The sequence below is a fragment of the Bos taurus genome, chromosome 29, assembly GCF_002263795.3.
Source record: "Bos taurus isolate L1 Dominette 01449 registration number 42190680 breed Hereford chromosome 29, ARS-UCD2.0, whole genome shotgun sequence".
Lineage (NCBI taxonomy): Eukaryota > Metazoa > Chordata > Mammalia > Artiodactyla > Bovidae > Bos > Bos taurus.
The window spans coordinates 11,884,460-11,905,094 of record NC_037356.1 but is presented as its reverse complement, the minus strand read 5'-3'; the positions used below and the strand labels follow the sequence as shown (position 1 = coordinate 11,905,094).

Here is a 20,635-nt window from a genome sequence, read left to right as displayed (position 1 = left end):
CTACCAGTTCCTACTGTTTTCCTTTAATAACCTGTCCATTTCTGGGGATCTGTGCCTACAAGATTCCAGTTCTGAAACTTGACGTTCAAGCTTCCTGAGACAGAAGCACATAACTGGGTGTGGCTGGTTCACTCTACAGGAGTCCCAACAACCTGATTTTGACATTGTTGTTCAGTCCCTAAGTCTTGTCTGACTCTTTGCTGCCCCATGGACTGCAGCCTGCTAGGCTTCCATGTCCGTCACTATCTCCTGGAGTTTGCTCAAATTCATGTCCATTGAGTTGGTGATGCCATCCAACTATCTCATCTTCTGTTGCTCCTTCTCCTGCTCTCAATCTTTCCCACATCAAGGTCTTTTCCAATGAGTCGGCTTGTTGCATCAGGTGGCCAAAATATTGAAGCTTCAACATCAGTCCTTCCAACTGGAAGGTGAATTCTGATGCTGAAGCTGCTCAGCCTTCTTTATGGTCCAACTCTCATATTCATACATGACTACTGGAAAAACCATAGCTTTGACTATATGGAGCTTGAGCTTCAGCATCAGTCCTTCCAGTGAATATTCAGGGATGATTTCCTTTAGGATTGATTGGTTTGATCTCCTTGCAGTCCAAGGGACTCTCAAGAGTCTTCTCCAGCACCACAATTCGAAAGCATAAGTTCTTCAGTGCTCAGCTTTCTTTACTCTCCAACTTTCACATCCATACATGACTACTGGAAAAACCATAGCTTTGACTATATGGACCTTTGTCAGCAAAGTGATGCCTGCTTTTTAATATGCTGTCTAGGTATGGTCCCACTTATAATGACCAGATCATATAAGACAGAAGCAAAATATGTAAGCTAGAAAATTCCACACATTGCCATCTTCTTATCTATACAACTGTCATTAAATCATAGAAAAAAGTTCTATTTGTTATGATATCTTTTTCATAACTATGTTGGTGATGGATAGAAATTTAATGCTTCTAGTTGATTCAAGCAGTTGTAGGTTTTGTTTGTTTGTTTGTTTTTTTCAGATGATAATGTGAAGGCAAATGTGGACCATATTCAGAGTCAAACTTTTTCTTTCTGTTTTTAAAAGATGAGCACTACTTGCATTTCATCCACAAAGACCACTGGCTTGGGGCTCCATGGAGTCCCTGAATAAATGATGCAAGGTTTTCCTGAGATATTTATTTCTTAGTATTATACAAAGGATGGTATCAGAATAAGAATTTTAAAAATGGGAAGAGCTTCCGCGACCCTCATGGACCCCTGATGGATGACGTATAGCTTTAAGCTGATTCAACCACATTGTTCTCCCACCACGTTGGCCTTCTTCATTTCTCTGATTCAGGCATTTCTGGACCCCTGCTCATGCTTTTTTTCCTACTGAGAACAAATTTTTTTTATCTCTTCCTGACCCAGGAGACTTCTCCGAGTCCTTAAAGATTCACTCTGTAGAGCTTTTGATCTCTCCATCAAATCTGAGTAAGAGCCTTGCTGAGTATTCTTGGTTGTAGGTTTTCCCCTTTCATCAAATACATTTAAATACATCACGCCACTCCCTCTGGCTAGCAGAGTTTCTGCTGAAAAATCCACTGATAGCCCTGTGCGAAGTCCTTTGTATGTTATTCATTGCTTCCCTTGTTGCTTTTGGGCTTCCCAGGTGGTACAGTGGTAAAGAATCCGCCTGTCAACGCAGGAGATGTGGATTCAATCCCTGGGTCGGGAAGATCCCCTGGAGTAGGCAATGGCAACCCACTCCAGTATTCTTGCCTGGGAAATTCCATGGAGTAGAGGAGCTTGGTGGGCTACAGTCCATGGGGTCACAGAGAGTCAGATACACACACACTCACTGTGGCAGGCAGAGCTAGTTCTTGGAGCCTGGCTGCAGGGCCCAGGGATCCTCACACTCATTTAGGATCATTGGTGGGGAGGATGGCCATTTCCTGACACAGTTGGGTATTGGCCCAGTGTGTCCAGAAGGTTGCACTGGCCTGCTAATGGGCAGGGCAGAGCCCAACTGGACCCAAGGTAGGATCTGGCTTGCATTGTGAGATGGTATTTTCTTGCTGTCTGCTGCCCAGCTGGTCTACAGGTTTGTGCAGGCTTCCTGGGCAGGAGGGGCTGGTGCCTGCTTATAGGTTGCTGGGGCTTCCTTTGGCTCAGGTTGTAAAGAATCAGCCTGCAAAGCAGGAGACTCAGGTTTGATCCCTGCAATGCAGGAGATGCAGAAGACTCAGATTCAGTCCCTGGAGTGGGAAGGTCCCCTGGAGGAGGAAATGGCAACTCACTCCAGTATTCTTGCCTGGAAAGTCCCATGGACAAAGGAGCCTGGTGGGCTACAGTCCATGGGATTGCAAAGAGTCAGACACAATTTAGCAACTGAGCTCCAGGCACAGGCATGCTGATGGGTGGGGCCTTGTCCTTGCTCAGATAAGTTGTTTGGCCTGAGGCGCCCCAGCACGGACACCTGCAGGCTGTTGGGCAAGGCTGGATCTTGGCACTAATGAGCTGGAGGGAGGCTCCCACCTGGTCCCACCTCCGCGCCTGGGTGGATGCGCTCCCGAGTATGGCTGCCACGAGCCCCTGGCCCCAAGGAGAGCCGCCCTTCTGCTTTTCAGAGAGACTCTCCAAGACCAGCAGGTAGGTCTGACCCAGGCTCCTATCAAATGACTGTTTTTTCCCTGGGTTCTGGTGTTGCAGGAGATTTTGAGTGTGCCCTTTGAGGATGGAGTCTCTATTTCCCCAGTCCTATGGGGCTCCTGCAGTTAAGACCCGCTGGCCTTCAAAGCCAAATGCTGTGGGAGAAGGTGAGGGCAGGATGATTTGAGAGAATAGCATTGAAACATGTATATTACCATATGTGAAATAGATGGTCAGTCCAGGTTCGATGCGTGAGACAGGGTGCTCAGGGCCAGTGCACTGGGATGACCCAGAGGGATGGGATGGGGAGGGAGGAGGAAGGGGGGTTCAGGATGGGGGACACATGTACACCCGTGGCTGATTCAAGTTGATGTATGGTGAAAGTCACTACAATATTGTAATTAACCTCCACTTAAAATAAATAAATATAAAAAAAAAAGCCAAATGCTCTGAGGGCTCGGCCCCCTGATGCCAGAGGGCACCCCCTGCCCCCCGCCATGCAGGAGAGCCTGCTGTGTGGGGTTCGGGGCTCTCACTCCTGTGGGAGAACAACAGTATGACTTTTCTCCAGTTTGTGGGTCACCCATGCTGGGGGGTGGTGGGATTTGACTGTATCATGAGTCCCCCACTCCTGCCCCTAAGGTTGTGGTTTCATCATGTCTTTAGTTGTAGAAAATCTGTTCTCGTAGGTTCCAGTCTTTGTCACTGACGGTTGTTCTGCAGACAGTTGTGGCTTTGTGTGCTCGTGAGAGGAGCGGAGCTCGGGGACTTTTCTGCCCTGCCACCTCTCTCCTCTAAGAGATGCGCCTGACGGACTTGAGGAATGTGCTTACTTGTGAGCTCCTAAAGGTAGGAGCGTGTTGTGTTAGAACTTTAGTCTCTAGCACGTTGTTGCTAAGTCATGTCTTACTCTTTGCGACCCCATGGACTGCAGCATGCCAGGCCTCCCTGTCCCTCACTATCTCCCGGAGTTTGTGGGTGTGTAATAACTGAAGAGGGGAGTGACTGAATAATCAAGTGAGTGAATACCATATTCTCACTACATTATCTTAGGCAAATAATCAGCCAAGTTGATTTGACACTGGCATCACCCGATGAACTCACTATCTTTCAGGAAAATCCATTTGGGGTCAGATGTAATGAGCAAAAAAAAAAAGTTCTTTGTGTTGAATCTAAATAATCTTGCTGGTATGTTTCACTTTCTGGTTTTTGTTCTAACCTCTAGGGGAAAAAAAAAACTGAGAAGTGAAAGTCGTTTGGTCGTGTCCAACTCTTTGTGACCCTATGGACTCTACAGTCCGTGAATTCTCCAGGCCAGAATACTGGAGTGGGTAGCCTCTGCCTTCTGAGGGCTCACCAAACATTTTGCTTTTTCTGTGATTGCTTCTTTTCCATGGTCCTCTTTCTCATATTTGAAGATGGTTTTTCCTTTTCTAGGTTAAGTGACCTCATTCCCTTCTACTTCCCTTCCTGTCATTCTCACCAAGTGGCCATTTGTTTCTGCTTGCATACCCCCAGTGACAGGGAGTTCTCTTTTTCTAGTCTGTGCCACTTTGAGATGGCTCTTATGAGTATTATTTCTAGCATCTTATTGTGATTTAATGCCTCATCTGAGACGCAGCTGAGTGCAGGTGAGGTCAACTGTGGCAAAATGGAAGCTTTTACTCTATTACTTTAATGCACACCTGGTGTAGTAGCTATCGCTGGGCTTCTCAGGTGGCACTAACGGGAGAGAGACTGCCTGCCAGTTCAGGAGATGCAAGGGATGTGAGTTTGATCCTTCGGTTGGGGAAAGCCCCTGTGTAGTATCTACAGCTAAACACAGTGCTGATAAAACATCCATTTCTTTAAAATATCCACTTTGTCATTTCCTTTTCCCACCTAAGGGAAGGGCTGAACTAGAATAACACATAGCCATCGTCAAGCAGTCTCCCACTTGGGGGAGGGCAGTGGCAGGTAAAGGCAATTAAGCACCGAGTGGTTACGTGCTAGGATAGGATCAAGTCAGAATGCTCTGGGACCCAGGGGAGGGGCCCTGCTGAGGTATGAGGAGGCATATAAAGGTTTTCTGGAGGAAGTGACATCAAGAAATGAGATCTGAATGAGTTATCCGGGTGAAGATGGGTTGGGGTGTCCACGGAGGACTGCGGAGAGAGGTGTGGGCAGAGGAGTGGCAAGAGTGTTCCAGACAGAGACACACGCGAAGGCCTGGAGGTGAGAGCGGCTGGCACATTTGAGGCAAAGAAAGTAGTTGTTACTAAAGGGCAGAGAGGAGAGGTGGAATACATGAAGGGGATGTTGTTGTTTAGTTGCTAAGTCATTCTGACTCTTTTAAGACCCCATGTAGCCCACCAGGCTCCTCTGTCCATGGGATTTCCCAGGCAAGAATACAGGAGTGGGTTGCCATTTCCTTCTCCAGGGGATCTTCCCCACCCAGAGATCTAACCCAGGTCTCCTGCATCGCAGGCGGATTCTTTATTGTCTGAGCCACCAGGGAAGCCCAAGTGAGGGTGGTGATGATGATAAAGAGGAAGATGATGGTAGTGGCCGGTGGTCCAGTGGTTAGGGCTCTGTGCTTCTACTGCAGGGAGCATGGATTTGATTCCCAGTTGAGGAGCAGGCAGTGCAATGAGGCAAAAAAAAAAAAAAAAAAAAGATGGTAGTGGTGATAAGTCATGCATATATACTTGCTCTGTGGCAGGCACTGTCCTAAGCATTTCCTATATTTCGATTTTCTTAACCCTTATAAGAGCTCTATGAAGTAAGAACACATAAGAAAGTGAAGTGTTAGTCACTTAGTCATGTCCAACTCTGCAACCCCATGAACTGTATTCCTCCAGGTTCCTCTGTCCATGGAATTCTCCAGACAAGAATACTGGAGTGGGTTGCCCTTCATTCCCTTCTCTAGGGGATCTTTCCAACCTGTTGCAGGCAGATTCTTTACTGTCTGAGCCACCAGGGGAGCCTAAGAACACGTAAGTGCCGATTTAATAGAGCGGGGGCCAGTAACCCCCTGTGAGGAACCGGGTTGCACAGCAGGAGGTGAGTGGAGGGGTTAGACTGCAGCTCTCCAACTCTCATATCACCCTCCAACCTTCTGTGGAAAGACTGCCTTCCAGGAAACCTGTCCCCTGTGCCAAAAAGATTGGGGACCACTGTAACAGAAGACACTGGGGCAAAGGCAGATTCAATACTTGCCCAAGGTTTCACTGCTACTGAATGGTAAAGCCAGGAATTAAACCCCAGGCAATCCAGTTTAAGGGTCAGCGTTCCTAACCATGATACATTACGTGAATTTACAGTTTATCTTGACTGCAATGGGAAGCCATTCCTCAGCTTAGAATTGAGGAATGTTATTTCACCATCACTCCTGCCCCCCCCCGCCCCCCCCCCCTGCCCCCCGGAGTGCTTACAGCTAGAGAGAATACAGACAATATTCCAGATGTATGTGCATTGCCTGCCCCACAAAGGGTCTCCAGGTTGAACTAATCCCTTTGCAGATGCCTCTCAGAAGGCATCACTGCTCGTGGCTGCTGAAGTTTTCCATCCCAACTCCTGTTGTCCACCTGCTCTGAAAGCAGTCCTGGGAAGAAGGACACGATTCCAATCTTGGTCCCGTGATTTACCATTTCTATGACCTTGGGTAAATTACTTAATCCCTTTGAGCTTCAGTTCCCTCATATGCAACTAAGATGCATGGTGCGCATGCTAAATCACCTCAGTTGTGTCCAATTCTTCTCAACCCTATGGACTGTAGCCCGCTAGACTCCTCTGCCCATAGGATTCTCCAGGCAAGAATACTGGAGTGGGTTGCCATGCCTTCCTCCAGGGGATCTTCCCCACCCAGGGATCGAACCTGCATCTGTTATGTCTCCTGCATTGGCAGGCAGATTCTTTACCACTAGCACCACCTGGGGAGCCCCATGCAATTCAGATATTAATCCTTACTTTGCTGGGTTGTGGTAAGGATGATTAAGATTATGCAAATGAAGTACTCAACAGAACACCTGGAACATTGGGTCGGTGAATATCCATTATCTATTAAACACGGACTTCTCAATGACTTCTATCAGCAATAATAAAACCAAAGAATAGATTTTGGTAGAAGATTGTCTTGGAATAAGAGTAGCTAAGAACTACACATTTAACTTAAGTGTTAATTGTGGGGGGAAATATACAAAGGAATGAGCCAGTGGGAAAGGGCTAGATAATTGGCACCGGATTTCAATTAAAGTTAGTCAGGTGCAAAACACTGGGGGCTGTTTGAAGCAAATTATTTCACAGTTGGGGGTCTGGGTCGTACGTGGCAGGGGGCAGCAGGAAAGAAACTGGGGCAGAATCCAAGTGATTTCTACTTTATGTAGAGAGAATGGGGATAGTAAAATGAGCAGATATAGTACCAATGAATCATAGAAGGCACCATCTTTTCTCAAGAGGGGGAAAAATGTCTATTTTTAATTTCCTGAAATGATGTGATATAGTGAGATGGAAATTTGTGTTCTGTTGCTTGCTGTGCCACTAACTTAGGTCAGCTAACGAGCCACTGAAGAATATAGAAGGTGCCAAACCCCCCAATTTCTAGGGTCCCCTGTGGCTCAAAATTCAGTGATTTCCATGGATTAAAAATAACATCTCAAAGTATTTTACAGTTAGTAAATTGTTTTCCCACCTCACTTTTTTTAACCGAACAAGGTGAGATATAAACAAACAAATGTAATAAAAGCGTTTATGTGTATTAAGTGATCCTTATCACATACTTGTGAAGGAAGCAAGGAAACTATAAATATCCCATTGAATCTTGAAGCATGAGCAGGCTGGGGTGGTTGGCACAGAGCATGAGAGAGAAGGGGAAATGGCACCAGCAGAAGTGAGCCTGTGTGCCCTTTAAGAAATTTTGTCAATAAGCGGCCAGGGGAGGGTTTTACAACAGCATTTAACACAATTTGATTTGTGTTTGGGAAGATCAACTATGACAACAGTGAAAAGTTGGAGTTGGAGAACTAAGTAATCAAAAGTAAGATAACCAGATGGGAGACGATTGCCATGTTACACATGGTAGATGATGAAGGCCTGAGTTAGAAAAATGAGAATGGAATTGAGGGTGGGAAATAAGTGTAGGCTTGAGATAGGATACAGGGGCAGGTTCTGTATGGCTCCTCTCCTCAAATACTTGTGGGAAGTAGAGTTTAAATAGTGTGTATAGTGCTGAGTAGATGAGAAATGGGAAATGAGAAAGCTGGTTAGAGAGGGGTGATGATACCATTAATCAAAATGGGAGCACAAGGTGGAAAGTGGGTCTGGACAAGAGAATCTGTGTGTCCGTAGCTCAGTCGTGTCTGACTCTTTTAGACTGTAGGCCACCAGGCTCCTCTGTCCATGGGATTCTTCAGGCAAGAATACTGAAGTGGGTTACCATTCCCTTCTCCAGGGGTAGTCCTGACCCAGGGATTGAACATGGGTCTCCTGCATTGCAGGCAGATTCTTTACCATCTGTGCCACCAGGGAAGACCCCAGGACAAGAGGATGGTGCATTTTGTTTTAGATATGTTGAATTTGCTGTGTCTATTGGACAGCTACAGTTTTACAGGGAGTTGGGAAATAGCCATCTGAAGCTTAGAAAAATAATGTTATCATTTTGTTCTTGATATTCCTAAGGTCAGTACCCTGATCTGACTAGACCTGCCTGTTGTACAATAGGTGAGTAATAAGAGTACTCACAGCGTTGCTATAGGATAGAGTAGTTAATGGGCTTCCCAGGTGGCGCTAGTGATAAAGAACCTGCCTGCCAATGCAGGAGATGTAGGACATGTGGGTTTGATCTCTGGGGAAGATCCCCTGGAGGAGGGCATGGCAACCCACTCCAGTCTTCTTGCCCGGAGAATTCCATGGACAGAGGAGCCTGGTGGGCTGCTGTCCACAGATAGTTAATACATGTAAAATACTTACAGGAGTGCCTGATATATAGTTAGGATATGTAATTATTGAGTATTACTGACCTCCTCCCCTGATACTCACCGAGTAAGAGGATAACCTGGACTAGTATAAAATTATCTCAAAGACTTAGGCCAAGGAGAAGTGCTGAGATTATAGGCATTGAAAGAGGAAGCTTGGTACTCTGGAAAGCACTATCCTAGGAGTTAGAAGACCTGAGTGTTTGTCTCATCCTACTGTTAGCTTATTTCACTTTGGGAAGTCTCTTTTATCTCTCTGGGACTCCGTTTCTTCACCTAGAAAGAGAACCTCCTGCTAAATATCTGATTTCCCTTCTAGTGACTAATAAATATGTTCTATGCTTAATATGTATTTTGTTGACAGCTTGAGAGAAACAGTTCACTCAGCATTAAACTTTTCAAACACCCTCCAGCTCATCCCAGAGTGAACGAACTATAAATTGTATTTGAAGTGGAAATTTCTAATTAAGTTCCCTTCTCCTGGAGGCTGTTGCACTTGGTTGCCAGTGATAACATTTCTGACAGCTGCTGCATAAAAGCTCAAGACCAGATTCCTCCTGGAGAAGAGGCAAAATGAAAAATTGATACTGAATATTTACATGCCTTAGCAATTAAAATTAACATCCTTTTAAAATTTGGTTTGCTGATGCAAGTAGGCATACATTTAAAAAAAAGAAAAAAAAGAAACCTTTAAAAATGTTTTGGTTTACCAGGGCATTTGTAGAGGACTGATCATTTTGGAGTCTTTAACTGAAAATGATAAGGTATAATTTGACCATCCAAACCCAACTTACTCTAGGGCAAAACACAATAAATAAGTTTTAGGGTTCATATGCTTGGAGTAACAAAGTGACTATCTTTATAAGAATATGTAAGCAAAAATGTAACTCTAGCTCTGACTTTTCCTTTAAGTCTAGACTTACATTTATTTGCTTACTTGACACCTCCAGCTGAATGTCCAAGATTTTTCAAAGGCACCATGTTCAAAATCAAACTCTTAATTTTTTCCTCAAAACCTGTTTCTGGGGGATTTCTCCACTTTCAGTAAATAGTAATACCACCATCCACCACTCAAACCATTCAACCAAGAACCTACACGCCAACCAACCTTAATTCTCTCTCCCTCCCATCTCCCCCATATGGTCATCAGCATGTGTATTTTTAGCTTTAAGCAGCATTTTAATTCCATCCACTTTTACCCAACTCCAGCCCTACCTGCTTGGCCAAGCTGCCACTTCTCCCTGGGCATCTGCAGTAGTCTCCGGGCTGGACTCTGCTTTCACTCTATCTCTCCCAATGTTCTCTATCTGTTTTCAACCTAACAGCCACAATGATCTTTTCAAAATGTATTTCTGATCATGCCTCTTTCCAGCTATTTTTTTTCTCCCATTGGTTTCTTGTGTGTGTGTGCTAAGTCGTTTCAGTCATGATCCACTCTTTGTGACCCTATGGACGGTACACAGCCCACCAGGCTCCTCTGTCCATAGGATTCTCCAGGCAAGAAGACTGGAGTGGGTTGCCATACCCTCCTCCAGGGGATCTTCCTTACCCAGGGATTGAACCCAGGTCTCTTACGTCTCCTGCATTGGCAGGCGGGTTCTTTACCACCAGTGCCACCTGGGAAGCCCGGTTTTCTTGTTGTACTTTGAATAAAATTCCAACACCCAACCATGACCTCCACTCATCCTTCTGATTCCATCTCATTGCACTCTTTGCCTCCTTCTCTATTCCACAGGCACAAGGGCCTTCATTCTGTTTCACCTAAATCCAAGTTCCCTCCAGCCTTGGGGCCCCCATATCAGCTGTCTTTCTGACTGTGGTCCTCTTCCCCAGCATTTCTCCCATTTGATCCCTCATTTTCACAATTCTCAGCTTGAAGCCCAGTTCCACAGAGAGCCCTTTGCTGACTACCCCCAATTAAGTAGGCTTCTGGCCTATCTTGTTTTAATTTCTTACAGTACTTAGGCCCACCTGATATTTTGCTTCTTGTTATCTCACGTGCTCCAAGAAAAGCTTCCTGTGAGTAGGGACCTTGTCTCTTTTATATCCCTACCTCTAATACCTGGGGCACTATCTAGATACCTAATGATGTTTCTTGACTTAAAAGAATGATTATAATTATTAGAGCACATCGTTTTTATTTAAACCATTAAAATTTATTTGACAACCACTTATAGCATACTTACTATGAGCCAGGTTACAGTTAAGAGTCCTTTTCAGAAAGAATTTGTCATTCTGAGGGGGAAAATGGCTGAATAAACTGGATACACTGAATCAGAATCTCTGAGGGTGAGGCCCGAGAATGTTTAAGAACCTGTCTAATGACAGATGATCTGTCAGATGTGGGCATCTCTCACGAAGGTGTAGCTCTTTGTTCTGCCGTGCACTCTGCTGGCTCTCTATTTGTACTAAATTTGATTTTAGTCTCCACTCGTGCTCTGATTTTGCTGATTTACAAACTTTCTGGCCCTTTGGGGCTCTATCACCAAGTAGGACTTAGAACAGTGGCTTGGGAACTTCCTTGAAGATGTACTTTGTGGGGCTTACCTGGTGGCTGAGTGGTAAAGAATCCTCCTGCCAATGCAGGAGACATGGGTTTGATCCCCAGTCCGGGAAGATCCTGCATGCTGTGCAGTAACCAAGCCTGAGCACCACAACTACTGGGCCTGTGGTCTAGAGCCTGTGCTCTGCAACAAGAGAGGGCACGGCAATGAGAAGCCAGTGCACTGCAACTGCAGAGTAGCCCCCGCTTGCTGCAACTAGAGAAAGCCCATGCAGCAGCAAAGACCCAACACAGTCACAAAAAAAGGCACTTCCACTGGGGGAAAAAAAGATATACTTTGGAAAGGAACACATGAGCATGAGAACAGTGACCCATACAGCGCGCAGCTGACCCGTTCTTTTCAATCCAGGGCTCTGTCCACCACACTGCACTTTCCGCGTGGTCTCTGTCAGTACTAGCATCTCTTAGCACCATGCTGGGCTGCAGGTATCATGATGGAAGTGTCCTTGAAGTCCCCACCCCCGTCTCAATGTCTTTGAAGACACTGTTGCTGAAGGATCACTCAACTCCACATCACCTAATGGCCAAAATTGTTCAGGCAAAGGGTCAAGGTCTGGGGCAGGAGGCTAAATTCCTGCCCTCAAAGATCTGCTTCTCCCTTCACCCTCTAAGCTTTCCATTCTGGGGTGGGTGTGTGTGCGATTCCAGGCTGACAGACTCCATTAGGTTATGATCAGACTGGAAACGGAGGCCTTTCTCTGATGGATGGTGGTAATAAAAGCAACCTACATGTTCAGCATGTACTCCCTTTTGAAACCAGTGTACTGATTGTAAATATTCAATTATCAAAAAAAAAATACTTAGTTTTCTGAGTTTCTGATATTAAACTCTCATTAAATGTAGTGTTAAAAACACCACTGAAAGGGAATTGATTAAACAAGCTATGAAATATCCATGCAATGGAATACTACACAGTCATTAAAAGCAATGACATATGTCTAATATTCTGATACTGAAAAATACCCATGATACCTCACTAAGTTAAAAAGAAAGGTACAAAACTGTATGTGTATATAACCCTATTCTTAGGAAGAAAATGATCTATGATCTTATAGGGAAGGCATGAAAATTATACAATCAAATGCTAATGGAGAATATCAAAGGGCTAAGTTTTTGAGGATCAATGGGGGAGAAATGCTGAAGAAGAGAGACGAGATTGCAGTTTACTTTATAGTCTTTAGTAGAATCTGAATGATTTTTGAGCGTGTATTATAAGATTAACTTTAAAGTTATTGAAAAAGTTTTAACTATTGAATTTGAGGTTTGTGTTACTTTGACAATAAAAAACAAAAAAGGGCTACCAAGGCAGATTAAAAATACAGTAATGTTTATAGGAAAACTGAGAAAATTTGAGTAATCAAATTTTCAAACATTATATGAATCTATTCAATAGATATTTGCTGAGTGTGCCTTCATTGTACTAAGTTTGGGGGATGCATTGGTAAAAAAAAAAAAAAAAGCAATGGTTGTGCCCTCAGTAAACTAGAATCTACCAGAAATTCTCAACTGGGTATGGAAATGTTGGGGAGAGGTAGGTATTTTTTGTTCTTAAAATGTTAGAGTTTGGAGTCAGCGTTAACCATGCAAAGCTCAGGCATGTTAAGTCCTGCAAACTATAGCACAGTCATACACAGTGAGAAGCTCTTCCTCCAAAAATGCAATAGCACCTGCCACAAGAAATACTGGGTCAGCACCATTTTTTGTGTAAATATGCTAATTCCAAATGAACTTTAATGAGATTATAGAGGATGTGAAAGAGAATCTTGGTTTTCTCCCTCCCAACCCCCCCACCGTTGGTAGACCTCCTTAATAAGCATTAAAATCAGTTTAAAGGAAGGAAAAACTGTCTTGAGAGACACACACGTCAAATGGTCCATTTCTAAAGCATCCGAAAGGCTTGTGTAGGAATGAGGTGCTAATGGAATTATCTTGGTCAAACTCTATTAATGCAAAACTCAAACTCCGGCTACTGAATGCAGGAGTCCCTTGACGTTTGTTTCACTCTAGCTCCTCAGGATAATGATATCCTTTTGTGTTTGGGCTCATGTGTATCTTGTATCAGATGACTGTTGTCCATGATTACATCTCAGCGTTTATCTTACTTATTCATCACCTAAAAATAAGTTCATCATCTCATGGTCTAAGAGCACCCAGAAACAGTTTTTCCAAGTTCAGGCAAACTGTGTCAAGGACTCTTACATCCTCTTTTCAATTGTTTCATCAGTCAAATCAGAAAGAGATCTGCAAAGACACAAATGAGGAAAATTGAACTGTTTTTTTACCACTTTGGTTGAGAAAGGATATTTATTAATCTATCTTCCTTTCAAAATATCTTTGAGTTTTTGTTCTTTCTCTTCTAATTTACTACTCTAGCCCCAACTCTTGATCTGGACTATTTTGCCACAAACCCCCTCCCAACTATTTTGAAAAATTCAAACTACAGAAAAACTGAAAGAACAGTACAGTGAAAATCCATATTTTTCATCAAGTTTTAACAGCTGCTATATTTTGGCATGTTTACTCTCTCCCGCTCCCACTTTCTCTGCCCACCTGTCTTTCTCTCAGTTGTTATCTCCCCATCTATCTCAGAAGAGAGAGGAGGCACTTACACAAACACACTTTTTTATTCTGAACCATTTGAAACGGTAGCAGACATTGGGCCACTTCCAACCTAACATACCGGCAAGGTATCGCCTCAGTGTAGATATTTGCCATATAACCATTATTACGCTTGATCCAATATACTGTACCTACAAATTTCCTTAATTGTCCTCAAAATGTCTTCTATAGTTTTTTTCCCCTCTTCAATCAAGGAGGATCGAAGCAAGGTTTACTCATTGTATTTGATTGTTACTGTGCCTTCAGTAATCATTAATCGAAAACAGTACCTTCTTTTTTCTTTAATGACATTGCCTTTCCCCCTTTATTCTTCCCTTCTCCCTTCCCTGCCGTTCCTTTATTGCTTTCTTTTTTCCTAACAGTTCAGGCCAGATGCTTATAGACTGTTCCACATTCTGAATTTGTCTGTTTCTTTCAGATCAATATCAGGTCAAACTTTTTTCACAAAATCTTGAGTAATATTGTCTACTCAGTATCACATTCTGAGGACCAAAATGTGAGGTCGTCTCACTATTGGTGATAAAGTTTGGCTATTTGGTTGAGGACCACCAGATCTCTCCATTCTAAAGCAATGTCTTTGTAAACACAAATCTGTGATTGGTTGAAAACATGTGAATATCCTCTTTCCTGTAAACTTCCATCTCAAATTTTTTCAGCATCTACTATGCTTGTCTGAAACAATTATTTTATTGAGGGTTGGAAAATGGTAATTTTCTAACCCTCTTTTTTTTCCCTAGAATCATTAGCTGGTAATTTAATGACTACCTGTAGAAAGATTATCTAAGGAAAAAGAAGAAGATATTCAATTTACTTGCTGTTCTTATGTGTTATTTTAATTTTCATCCTCCTTTAATGTTTTATTATTATCTTTTAAGACATAGAAATAGTTCAGACATTTCAAATAATGAAAACAATACAGAAGAATGACAAATAAATTGAATGTTTCCTTTCTAATCTAACTTTCAGGTAACCACTGATAATAAATATGATTTCTATACATTTTTCCACACATACAAAAATATCCCCAGCTATATTCCTGACGCCTAGAATACTACCTGGTGCCCCTAAATGATGGCATATACTATATTTATTGGAAAAAAATTATGTATAAGTGGACCCAGGTAGTTCAGGTGGTGCTAGTGGTAAAGAATCTGCCTGCCAATGCAGGAGATGCAGGTTCAATCCCTGCTCGGGAAGCTTCGCTGGAGAAGGGAATGGCTACCCACTCCAGTATTCTTGCCTGGAGAATCCCATAGACAGAGGAGCCTGGAGGGCTACAGTCCATGGGGGTCATAAAGAGTTGGACACAACTGATCAACTAATACACACACACGTAGTTCAAACCCATGTTGTTCAAGGGTTGACTGTATATAAGGACAAAAGCACATATATTTATCTCCATATAAAGTTATTTTTAAAAATACACCAAATGACACAGTGTTAAATAATTTGCACTCTTTGTCCATTAATATTACCTTTTTATGAATAAATGTTACTAACTTAGACTCCAAGCCTCACAAGGACAATCCCAGCCATTGTCTTATTCCTCATGTATTTCTAGGATGTGGCACAAATTCCCTTCCTCACAGACTATTATGGAGGTTGATTTCAATTACATGTGCAGGATAAATCTCTTTCCCACTGAAGAGGCCTTAAGACTCCTATTCCTCTAAAGAAAAAAAAAAAGCATTATTAATCAGCTTACCAAAAAATTTGGTGGCCAACTGCAGTGACTAGTAATGAAAAGAAAACAAACTAGGAAAGGGCGTGATGAGAAGAGAATGAGTGGAGGAGACATGCAGGACCCCAACAAGGAGGCAGGCAGCTTTCCCTAAAGGGTGGAATTTTCTGAGCTGGAGCGGCAATGTGGTTGTTTCTTTTTTGGTGAGGCCCTAACCACTGGACCATCAGGGAAGTCCCTGGAGCTGCTGTCTTGAATGTGGGAAGTGCTAGCTGGACCACACAAAATATAGCCTTAATTCTGAGGCAATGATTTCATTACAAAGTTTCCTAATCTGGAGAACTTTGAATCAGTTCAAAACTCTTCTAAAACAACAAACTGCATAAAATCAAAAGAGTGAGGAGGACCGACTTCTTCTGGAATTACCTGCTCTTTCTCACTTCCTTCATTCCTTCAAGCATACATCAGAGCCTCAGAAATTAGCCAAGGCTGTGTGGAGTCTTTTACCGTCAATCCCAAGTGAATATGTTAAGTATCAGAAAATTTTCCATTTAAAAAGTCAGGGAGGTATTTTCAGTCCTTTAAATCTTTTCTAATTACTAACCAATTCCCTCCTTCCAGCTCTCCCAATTTAGCACACAGAACGCAGCTCCCAACAGAAAACAATTCCCCAGTGAAGTCTGAGTTTCCATGGTTAGTTGCCGAAGCTCAGAACAAAGCTGAAAAGCCACACTCCCATAGTTAGAGAAAAAAATACATCAAGAAATCGGGTTTCACTGCCATGGTGCAGTTCCTAGCACAAAGTAAGTGCTCAGTTAATAAAGGGAGGGAGGGAGAAAGAATCAAGAGATGAGACAGAGAAGAGAGAAGGACTAAAGAGGAAAGAAACCCAGTGAAATGGACTTTCCTTAAACAGTAACCAGAAATGTAAATGTGGGAGTTTACTAATAAAGAGAATACAAATAACGGAATATTGAGCAAGTGGGTATTGTGCTGGGCTTGTTATTGCATGTCCTCCCAAGACCTTTGCTGAGCTTAACTTTTACGATGAAGAAACTGAGGCACAGGGAGATTAAAAGCTTTCAAGCCGGCTGGGCTGGGATAAGAACTCCAGCCCGTGATAAACACAAACTACCTGCTTTCTCCCCTACACTCAGGCTGCAGCTGACGCTCGCTGACAAGCACCTATGCCAGATGCTGCCCAGTGGGCGCCTCCCTCCCACCCCCATCCCTTACACCACATGGCGCGAAGGACGCCTTCTAACAGTTGCCCCAGCTCCCGTCGAGTGCCTGCCCTCAACCTTGGGCCACTTAGCCTTTCCGTTTCCTTAAACCACGCCCTCCAAGCATGCTCTCACAGTCCTGATTTCTAGGGACTGCTCCTTTCAGCCCCAATTATTCAGAGCATCCCCCCACCCCCTGCACTCAGTAACTCCCTCACTTTGGGCATTATAGAGAGCTCAACCTGTCCCCCCACCCCCACCCCCAGCATCTTAATGTCAAAGCCTTAGATGTTTCCCGAGGCCAAATTCAGCCCCGGGTCCCACCCTCCCGCTCAGCTCCCTCCTCGGACTGTACTTCACTCTATACTTCACTCTACACTTGGGCTGGTTCCCTGAAAGGCGGGCTGCAGGCTCGGCCACATCCTGTGATTTAAGTCAGTAAGGGGTGTGGGAGGCTGGAGGAGGAGAAGCAGCGCTGGAGCTGCCTGAAACCCCAACTCTCAGACTTCATCCACTGTCCTGACAGCCGCCAGCATCCGAGAAATAACACACAAAACTACCCCTTGCTGTTCTTGGCACTGAGCGTTCAGTGGAACCCCGACATGGAACTCTATGTTCTTTAAAATCTCCTTCCCATTTCTCGTTTTCCTGTACCATTTAGTCTTGCGTGCAGCTTTCTGTTGCCGTTTTCTCTTTTGCCCAACACCTAACCACCTGGAGAAGTGACCACATCCACGCTCCGCAGAGGCGGGCTCCCCAGGATCTCCGCTTTGTCTTGCCCTCCCGTCCCCATACTTCCGCCCCGCTCGGGGTCTCACCTCCGTGATCCTCTCCTCACCTCTGATCAGCTGCATCTGTGACCGCCTCCCCGCTGCCTCCCGCTTATCTTTCCTCTGCGGCTCCCTTCCCTCTTCCCGCCGCCGTCTCTCTTGCCTTTCTCCTACCCCCTCCCTCTGACCGATCGGTTTTCTTACTACATCCTTTTTTTCTCTTCTCCCTTCGATTTCTCCTGCTCTGTTGGAAGCACAGCCCACGACTTAGCGTGTTTGCCACCTAACGCAGACTTTCTGGAATTGGTTGCCCATTCGAAGTCCAAACTGACTTGCTTCTTCCAGAGCCCTATAATTATGCTAATAAAAAATAAAGTTTTCTCACTCCCCAAATGAATACGACCGAAACATTGAGTTAGCTCTCAAATATAGGCAAACCAGAGGAGCTTGCTCTCAAGCTGAAATAAAATTCTTTGCTTCTATTTTGAAATATCATCTCAGGCTATCTTGTTTATATTTCATGTTCTGTGACTCTAAGTTGAAGACAAGCCTGAAGTTAGGATTTTTCTGCATTGGGTTTCTGGGGAAGCTCCCTAGGCTTTATAAGGCTATGGAGCTGCTGTAAAACATTTTTAAAAAACCCACTTGTTCTTGTCTAATGTAGATCCCTACTGTATATCAAGGAATTGATTGAAAGCTCATACTCCTTAAAATAGCCGTTACATGCTGAGTGTTTTAGACCCCAAGTTTCCAGTCTCACGTTCTCCTTTTTCCTTACGAGCACCGGCCAGTCATCAGCAGCTTAACTCTAAGCTTCTGAGCATATGTATAGTTCAAGGTTTACATCACCTCTATGGAAACCTTCATTTCTTACCCGTCCTTTGCCAACAACTCATTCCCTCATAAAAGCGTGAAAACATCACTGCATTGATGTGATTTTAGTATGAAGCTCAAATACAAAATACAGGGTTGACAGAGGCACTTGGGGAAAAGTCTCATTGGAGACTTGAAATGACTGATAGAAAACCATGAATATTAGATCAGATTATACAAGCTTGTCATCTATTTGCAGGGAATGAGTCAGTTCTAAATATTGCTTCTCTTCAAAGTCAGGTATAATAAGAAAGTGAGGTAAACTAGGAAAAAGGTGTGTCCCCCCCCCCACCCCCGCGGAAATGAATAGGAGATAAATAAATGTGCATAAAATGATAAATCACTAAGAAAGTATGTGTAATTGTACAACATGTTTTTTCAGGATAATGTATGTAAAAGTGTCTGTTGTATGTATGAAAAGTAACGTTCTTGGTTTTGTTTTTGCTGGCCTGTGGGTGTCTGGCCATGTAAGTTTCCTTTCTGTGGTATTAATCCACTTTAGGATTAGTAGACGGGTGGGGTTCTCAAAACAAAAAGCTTGTATTTGACTCGCCACCATCTAGAAATTCCTGCCTCATCTTGATCGTTATTAATTGCTGTGTGGGAAAAATAGACCAGTTCACTTTTATATTTCTTTAAAGAAAGTAAATTGTTCTGCAATTATTTATATGTGTATATATCCATATTCATAGAATGTATGTATATTCACATATATATCCAGTGTATCAAAATATAGCTTGTTGTTCAGTTGCTAAGTCATGTCCACCTCTTCAGGACCCCATGGACCACAGCATGTCAGGCTTCCCTGTCCTCTACTATCTACTGGAGTTTGCTCAGACTCATGTCCATTGAGTCAGTGATGCCACTGAACCATCTCATTCTCTGTCACCCCCTTTTCCTCCTGTCTCGATGTTTCCCAGTATTAGGGTCTTTTCCAATGAGTCAGCTCTTCGCATTAGGTGGCCAAAATATTGGAGCTTCAGTATCAGTCCTTTCAATGAATTTTCAGGGTTGGTTTCCTTTACGATTGATTGGTTTGATCTCCTTGCTGTCCAGGGGACTCTCAGGAGTCTTCTCCAGCACCACAATTCAAAAGCATCAATTCTTCAGTGCTCAGCCTTATTTATGGTCCAACTCTCACATCTGTACATGACTACTAGGAAAACCGTAACTTTGACTAAATGGACCTTTGTCAGCAAAGTGATGTCTCTGCTTTTTAATACACTGTCTAGGTTTGTCATAATTTTTTTCTTCCAAGGAGTAAACATCTTTTAATTTCATGACTGTAGTCACTCTCTGCAGTGATTTTGGAGCCGAAGAAAATATAGTCTGTCACTGTTTCTACTTTCCCCCCATCTATTTGCCATGATCACTGCAGATGGTGATTGCAGCCATGAAATTAAAAGACGCTTACTCCTTGGAAGGAAAGTTATGCCCAACTTAGACAGCATATTAAAAAGCAGAGACGTTACTTTGTCAACAAAGGTCCATCTAGTCAAGGCTATGGTTTTTCCAGTAGTCATGTACAGATGTGAGAGTTGGACTATAAAGAAAGCTGAGCTCAGAAGAATTGATGGTTTTGAACTGTGGTATTGAAGACTCTTGAGAGTCCCTTGGACTGCAAGGAGATCCAACCAGTCCATCCTAAAGGAGATCAGTCCTTGGTGTTCTTTGGAAGGACTGATGTTGAAGCTGAAACTCCAATACTTTGGCCACCTCCTGTGAAGAGCTAACTCATTTGAAAAGACCCTGATGCTGGGAAAGATGGGCAGGAGTAGTAGGGGACAACAGAGGATGAGATGGTTGGATGGCATCACTGACTCAATGGATATGGGTTTGGGTAGACTTGGGCAGTTGGTGATAGACAGGGAAGCCTGGGGTGCTGTGGTTCATGGGGTCACAAAGAGTCGGACGCGACTGAACTGAACTGATTTGCCATGAAGTGATAGAGCCAGATGCCATGATCTTAGTTTTTTGAATGTTGAGTTTTAAATCAGCTTTTTGACTCTCTTCTTTCGCTTTCATCAAGAGGCTCTTTAGTTCCTCTTCATTTTCTGCCATTAGAGTGGTGTCATCTGTATATCTGAGGTTGGTGATATTTCTCCTGGCAATCTTGATTCCAGCCTGAGCTTCATCCAGCCTGGCATTTCACATGATGTGCTCTAGCTATAAGCAAAGTAAGGAGGGAGACAATACACAGCCTTGTCGTACTCTGTCCCCAATTTTGAACCAGTCCATTGTTCCATGTCTGGTTCTAACTGTTGCTTCTTGGCCTGCATACAGATTTTTCAGGAGACAAATAAGGTGGTTTGGTATTCTCTTCTCTTT

The 20,635-nt window shown here is 43.6% G+C and overlaps 1 protein-coding gene across 17 annotated transcripts in view; it reads right to left on the bottom strand.

The window, feature by feature from the left end:
- The window catches only part of DLG2 (discs large MAGUK scaffold protein 2), a 2,323,126-nt gene that overhangs the window by 350,717 nt on the left and 1,951,774 nt on the right, over positions 1–20,635 (bottom strand). Inside the window, exon 1 of one of the 17 annotated variants that reach the window (XM_059883224.1) lies at positions 17,503–17,584. The exons of the other annotated variants lie outside the window; for them this stretch is intronic. The gene's annotated coding sequence lies outside the window, so the exon portion shown is untranslated. Of the gene's footprint in view, positions 1–17,502; positions 17,585–20,635 lie in introns of those variants that run through there. 17 annotated transcript variants of the gene reach the window in all.